We start from the raw sequence: 8277 nt of genomic DNA on the forward strand, positions 1-8277 counted from the left end.
AAAAAAGGTGAGTGCCACTAAGAAAAGGCATTGAAGCTTAGGGAAGGCTATGCAGAACGAAACTAAAACTGAACTGGCTACAAAGTAAACAAAAACAGGATGCTGGACAACAGCAAAGACTGACTGTGGCGCAAAGACAATGTACATGACATGACAATCGACAATGCCCCCACAAAGAAGGATAAAAACAACTGAAATATTCTTGATTGCTAAAACAAAGTAGATGCGGGAAATATCGCTCAAAGGAAGACATGAAACTGCTACAGGAAAATACCAAAAATAAGAGAAAAAGCCACCAAAATAGGAGCGCATGACAAGAAGTAAAACACTACACACAGGAAAACAGCAAAAAAGTCCAAATAAGTCAGGGTGTGATGTGACAGGTGGTGACAGTACACCTACTTTGAGACAAGAGCTATAGTGATGCATAGTTGGTCATGGTTTAAAGTCATATCCAACAATTGCGACAACGACTTTTTACTGTCAACTGAGTTTCGTTTTTTTAATGATTTCTGCTGGTGGTGTGCCTCCGCATTTTGTCAACGCAAAAAATGTGCCTTGGCTCAAAAAAGGTTGAAAAACACTGGTCTACATAACACATCTAAATGTTGCATAGATTATGTTTTACAGCCCATCTTCAAACTTCAGAATCTTACTGTATTTCCGTGCCAAAGCCCTCCTCCAGGCCAAGCCCCCTTCCACTGCGCCTCTACGCCGTCAGTCATTTCAAGTCTACTGCCAGATATAAGTTAGACCTACATGCTACTTTTTTATTACAAAAGGCAACAGCGGAGGATTTTAGCATACATGCGCATGTACGAGCCAGTCTGCCCCACAACAAGAGGATGGAGAAAAATAAGGGACTTATTCACTACAACTTTGGACGACACGGATTAAAATGGCGGACTGGCGCAAAGCTCTTGGGTGAACCTCTACCATATATGGCGATACGCGCATGACGTAAGTAAGGCAAAATGCGTCACTAAAGTCTCAAATTCCAAACAGCTCAAGAAGTCAAGATTGTTTTATAAAGATCTCCGCCATGCCTCCATGGTTTGATTTCTAATTTTCGGGACTTATGCGGATCCTAAATACACCAAAACAAGTGCCAACAGGTAAGCAAAGTTGATTTTACATAATAGGTCTCATTTAAGGCATTCTTACTTACAATGTTACACACACTGGTATGTCACATGGGAGACACTCAGCAAAAAGAGACACTCAGCAGTAAAGTAACTTGAGACACGCCATTGAGTTGAATATTGAAATACATTTTAAAGGAACAAATTAGTACAATTACTTCTCTGTGACTATTGTCACGCTCCAGGCTAAATTGGGGCCCTGAATTGTTTGCCCCACTCCACCCCATTACAACATTGTTCACAATTTTTTATTTATGTGAAACCATTTTTAATATATTTTTAAAAAATCATTTTTGAATTGGATGCATGTTTTGTAGTGAAAAAAAATTAATGTTCAATAATTATTTTTTCAGTACAAAATAAACAATTTAACATTAAAACATAGAATCAGGGAGCCTTACTACAAACAATTGAAGTGAATGGATTTCAAGGACAAGAGCCACTGGGGACATAAGGGAAAATTTGCCATTATATTGTTATTAATGACTGAGCAGGATGTGGCTAGGAATGCATTTGCGGTAAAATTTCATATGAAGCACCCTGTCTTTCATCGACATTTTACATGCGCTTCTTCATGCAAAACGGGGCCCTACGCAAAGCATGAAATCTGGGTTTAGGGTGGCGCGGCCTTGCATTGATGAAACCGACGGAAAAAAAATCTGTCCAAATAAGTGGGCAATTTGGAGCATTTAAGATCGTTCACAAAAGAAAATATTAAATTAGTTATTGTCTAATTAAATGAATAGTTAAAACTCCCCCCAAAATGTTCAGTGATTAGTTGATGTTAGATATAGGAGTTTAAGAAAAATACAGTGGTACCTCAGTTTTTCCGGTTTTAGTATGATTTATGAAAGGTGAACATTTTTAGTCTCAACATTTCTGTGCTTTTTAAAAAAATGAGTACGGCATTAAAATAAGCCACCATTGAACCAAATAAATTTGCAGCATACAGTAATAGATCAAAGTCAATGGAGCCTTAGAGTCTGTGTTCCCAGCGTGTCACTGAACGCACCACATTGCCACGGTAAGTCGAGCCAAGCAATCAAGGATAACATGGCATTTACCGACTGCAGTTTTGTAGCGAGCTCGGTCTTGCACTGTCACCTTGATGGGAGAGATGGAATTTGCTCGTGCTGAGAGTTACTAGTGCTGCTTGCGGTGCACCGCTCAGACTGCCTCAAAGATTAGTTCCAACTTGTATTCTCTGTTGATGTTGAAGTGAATTAATTAACTCATATCATGGTGTGCTTATGGTGAAGATTTACATCCAACTTGGAGAAGTCGAACCACCAAGTTTAATTAAATAGCATACTTGCCAACCTTGAGACCTCCGATTTCAGGAGGTGGGGGGTCGTGGTTGGGTGGGGGCGTGTTTGGGGGCATGGTTAAGAGGGGAGGAGTATATTTACAGCTAGAATTCACCAAGTATATATAAGAAATACTTGACTTTCAGTGAATTCTAGCTATATATATATACATATATACATACATACATATATATATATATATTTTATTATATATATATATATATATATATATATATATATATATATATATATATATATATATATATATATATATATATATATATATATATATATATATATATAAATAAGAGAAATACTTGAATTTCAGTGTTCATTTATTTACACATATACACACACATAACACTCATCTACTCATTGTTGAGTTAAGGGTTGAATTGTCCATCCTTGTTCGTCACTATTTTTCTAACCATGCTGAACACCCTCTCTGATGATGCATTCTGCTTCGTCTCCTTGTTGTGTGCGCAGTTGTGCACTGCACTCTCTAAAAGCCATAGATGTTATTGTCACATATGCATGTACAGTAGATGGCAGTATTGTCCTGTTTAAGAGTGTCACAACATTGCTGTTTACGGCAGACAAACTGCTTTACGGTAGACGAAAACGTGACTGTTGTTGTGTATTGTTGCCGCACTGGGAGGACGTTAATGAAACTGCCTAACAATAAACCCACATAAGAAACCAAGAACTCGCCCTCCATCATTCTACAGTTATAACGTGATTGGGCAGGCATGCTGTTTACATTGTGGGAAAGCGGACGTGAAAACAGGCTGTCGACACGTCACTCAGGTCCGCATGGAGCTGGAGGGGGCGTGGCCTCCAGCTCCGCCTGAATTTCGGGAGATTTTCGGGAGAAAATTTGTCTCAGGAGGTTTTCGGGAGAGGCGCTGAATTTCGTGAGTCTCCCGGAAAATCCGTGAGGGTTGGCAAGTATGTTAAATAGTGGTATTTCAGTTTGAGCACATAATAAGATACGGCCCCTTAGTTTGATATTCGCAGGTGGATTGGATCACTTCTCGTAGGAAAAGAGAATCAAATTGGGACTTCGGAATGCAAAAGTGATAGCCCTATCCTTGAGAAGAGACTAGCTCAAAACCAACATTTAGGTTATGACTGAAATCAGTTGTTTTAAAGACACTTTCACATGAACATCTACTCGAAATAAACTGAAACTGAACTGAACTTACATGGTCAAATTGTGTTCTTCTGAATTAACACACACCCTGACGCAGGAAGAAGGTATACAAGATTGTGGTTTGGCCTCTCTAGGTTAGGAGAGACACATTTTTTTTACTTGATCTCCTCCAGGTACTGCAGTCCTGTGTAATGACGCTCGCTTGTAATAAAGCAACATTTTGTTCGGCAAAGCGTCTCCGACGTCTCTTTTGATCCAGCCGCACGGCCGTGTTGCCCTTCTGCCCGGGAAGGGGTGACAAGACCAGAAATACACATCATTGTAAAGGGAGGAGAGGCTACCTTGTCAGAACATGTAAGACTGCATGTAAGCATATAAGGTCACGATAATGTGACGTGTTGTGCCGTAAAGCTGTCTTTTGTGTGCGTGTGTTAGCATCCGTTAATGTACCCAGTAAACAAAGTCGTTTTGAGCACTTAGCTGTTGTCGGAGAGTTCTTGGATACTTTAATAAATAGGGAAAGTCACAGCAAATTATGGAGCTGGTGTTAGTTGGCCTTTTTAATATGCATTTTTGCTGTCAAAGCTGGTTCATTTGGTGACGCAAACTGCAGAGGAGAATAAATGATGACGATAAACTATTTGATGAATCATTGGAAAAGAAAGCCTGGCAAGTGACAAGAAGACAAAATGTTCCGTCCGTCACAACCTATTGGAGCCGATCAGATTGTCTTGATTGCAAATGCCTTGCAATGTGACTCTAAAACTTTCAGAAATGTTGTGATTGCAAATCAAGGAGCTTAAATAAAAAATTAAAAAAATACTTCAGGTGAATATGTTGCTCTTATCGTTGCTTTCATCAAACACCAACTGACCCAGTAGGCACAAGACATTGAAACAAAATTGGGAACTTGTTGAATTAGGTCAGTGGTTCTTAACCTGGGTTCGATCAAACCCTAGGGGTTCGGTGAGTCGGCCTCAGGGGTTCGGCGGAAGTCAATACATACCCGACTCATCGTGTAAATACAAACTTCTCCCTATCGGCGTATTACGGATACGGCAACAGCTGACTGGTTTGCAGGTGTGTCATTTGTTGTGAGTTTATGCACTGTGTTGGTTTTGTTGTTTGAACAAGGTGATGTTCATGCACCGTTCATTTTATGCACCAGTAAAAAAACATGGTAACACTTTAGTATGGGGGAACATATTCACCATTAATTAGTTGCTTATTAACATGCAAATTAGTAACATATTGGCTCTTAACTAGTCATTATTAAGTACTTATTAATGCCTTATTCGGCATGACCTTATTATAACCCTAACCCTCTAACCCTGACCCTAACCCTAACCAAATAACTCTAAATTAAGTCTTTGTTACTTAGAATATGTTCCCCATACTAAAGTGTTACCAAAAATATATAAGTTTGTCTTGAATTTGGAAAATTTATTTTTCACTAAAGAAGGGTTCGGTTAATGCGCATATGTAACTGGTGGGGTTCGGTACCTCCAACAAGGTTAAGAACCACTGAATTAGGTCCTGACGTTGAGCAACTCAAACTTAAAGGGGAGCTGCACTATCGTTCACAATCATTATGAAAGACATGACAACATTTTTTTTAATGCATTGTAAATATTAACTGAAAGTCAATTCAAGTTTGCTTACAACGCAGCCACTGGGAGAATTATGAGACATTTTTCATCTAAATGGGAATATACTGTATGAACATCCCAGCAGTCGGCATCCTAATGACAGCAGACCTTGTACAGTAAGTCATATTTTATTATATTTGTTGGTCGTTTACCAACCTTCCGATTTTCCTGCATTCATAAACAGTTTATAATGAACACTTGCATTGTAGCTCCGTTTCACAACGCACATACATACCTGCTTTTCCAGAGACGTTGCATAAAAAATAGAAACATTTCCAAAAGATATTTATTGGCATTGTATCAAACAAACACTCTGTCTAAATAAAGGTGCTTTAAAGAGGTCTTGTCTTTTTTGACTTCATATTTTAGTCGACGACATTTACTGTAATTTTGTTGACTAAAACTAGACTAAAACTAAATCACTTTAGATGACTAAAGTTGGACTAAAACTTAAACACGTTTTCGTCAAAAGACAAAGACTACAACTAAATTAAAAACTGCTGTCTAAATTAACGTTGTCTTCTACACAGTGAAGTACTTTTAGTAAGAATCATATGTTGAAGAATACAAAGTGTTCAGACTGAAGAATTTCCTGCCTGTTTTATTGACTCCAGGTTTTGCTGTTGGCTTCTGTCCGTTCACTGAAAGTTAAAAACATTCAAGGTATACGAGTGCGAGTCACATTTGTCATTTGGACAAATGAGTGGAAGCTGAAGAAGATTTTCCTCGCTGCTGGATTCTAATTTGAGGGAGATTTCATATATCTGGTGCCAAAAAGAAAGAGCATTGCCGCAACCTGAACTTGGCAAGCACTGTAGGTGTTAATAAGCACATGACCTGCAAATGGAGGTCAATTCAAGAATGTGACATCGAAACTTGCTGTATCGGCTTCAAGGCTACTCGGTGGTCCGTCAATTAAATCACAAGATAAATCTGTGCCTTAATTCTGGGAAAGCGTCCGTCAGAACATGGATGTGAGACAAAATGTGTCGTAAGGTTGTTAAAAAGCCGTCTCCTTTCATGGAATGGTGACATCTTTTTTTTTTTTTTATCTTAAGAGATTTTCAAGCACTCACCGAAATACCGAAGGATAAAACTAATCAGAAAATGTTTTATAAATAGTCTGAGCTGCCTGATGCTAACCACTATCAACTGCAGTTGTCACGGTTGCCTGGTGACAGTAAATAAACATATTGCTAGACTAGACTGTTTAATACAATCTGAGATTATTGCCAAGTGATGAGCAACTTTTGGTTTTACAAGCCACACGTCAGCCATTTTGTTGTTCTTAGCGGCACACGTGCGTATAGAGGGCTTCGGGTTTTTGGCTAAAGTATCCCACAAGGCATTGCCAACAGCCATATTGAAAGGCAGGAGTCATCGTTCTCGATAGCGCTATGCATACTTGCCAACCTTGAGACCTCCGATTTCGGGAGGTGTGGGGGGGGGGCGTGGTTGGGGGCGTCGTTAAGAGGGGAAGAGTATATTTACAGCTGGAATTCACCAAGTCAAGTATTTCATATATATATATATATATATATATATATATATATATATATATATATATAAGAAATACTTGACTATATATATAAGAAATACTTGACTTTCAGTGAATTCTAGCTATATATATATATATTTTTATTTTTTATTTTTATTTTTTTATTTTTTATTATATATATATATGTATATATATATATATATATATATATATATATATATATATATATATATATATATATATATATATATATATATATATAAATAAATAAGAGAAATACTTGAATTTCAGTGTTCATTTATTTACACATATACACACACATAACACTCATCTACTCATTGTTGAGTTAAGGGTTGAATTGTCCATCCTTGTTCTATTCTCTGTCACTATTTTTCTAACCATGCTGAACACCCTCTCTGATGATGCATTCTACTTCGTCTCCTTGTTGTGTGCGCAGTTGTGCACTGCACTCTCTAAAAGCCCTAGATGTTATTGTCACATATGCATGTACAGTAGATGGCAGTATTGTCCTGTTTAAGAGTGTCACAACATTGCTGTTTACGGCAGACGAACTGCTTTACAGTAGACAAAAACGTGACTGCTGTTGTTGTGTGTTGTTACCGCGCTGGGAGGACATTAATGAAACTACCTAACAATAAACCCACATAAGAAACCAAGAACTCGCCCTCGATCATTCTACAGTTATAACGTCATTGGGCAGGCACGCTGTTTATATTGTGGGAAAGCGGACGTGAAAACAGGCTGTCGACACGTCACTCAGGTCCGCCTGAATTTCGGGAGATTTTCGGGAGAAAATTTGTCCCGGGAGGTTTTCAGGAGAGGCGCTGAATTTTGGGAGTCTCCCGGAAAATCCGAGAGGATTGGCAAGTATGGCGCTACGTGTAATATTTCCGAACTATTCAGTGGTAAATAACCTTGCACCGGCTGTGATTTGATGGAGAAACACTGTGTTATTAGATAACAAGTCCATTTGTCATTATAAGGAGCAAACAGCCGTAATTGGATGAGGATCCTTACCAGGTCGACAAGTCTGAGTGGAGCAGAGACCACAACGTCCTACCTGATGAGAGAAGTGAGTACTTTGCTTTAATCTACTATCAAATTTCTTCGACCAAGTACATCAAGTTATTGCAAAGTGGGGCTGTCATTTAAAAAAAATTAATTTCTGCTTGAAAATCACTTCTACTTCCAAAATGTTCTTACTTACCTGACCCATCCCCCCCAAACCCCCCATTTTTTGTATATATTGTTTTTCAAATCACCTGACATGTATACTGTGTATATGTACATAACTTATCCATTTTTTAACGCAATATTTTATATACATGTTATAGGTTGTATATCTTTTATTATTGAATGTATCAAATGTGATGAATATTTAATGGACCACAATGGAAACAAGCCTTTTGGCTTTTTGTGCCATCCATTTGCCTTTTTAAAGCATTACAAGGATTCAATTCTTTAAGATGTCAATAAACTTCTCAATCAATCGATCAGTCATTGCAGC

This window comes from Nerophis lumbriciformis, linkage group LG02 (assembly GCF_033978685.3).
Source record: "Nerophis lumbriciformis linkage group LG02, RoL_Nlum_v2.1, whole genome shotgun sequence".
In the NCBI taxonomy this organism is placed as follows: Eukaryota; Metazoa; Chordata; class Actinopteri; order Syngnathiformes; family Syngnathidae; genus Nerophis; species Nerophis lumbriciformis.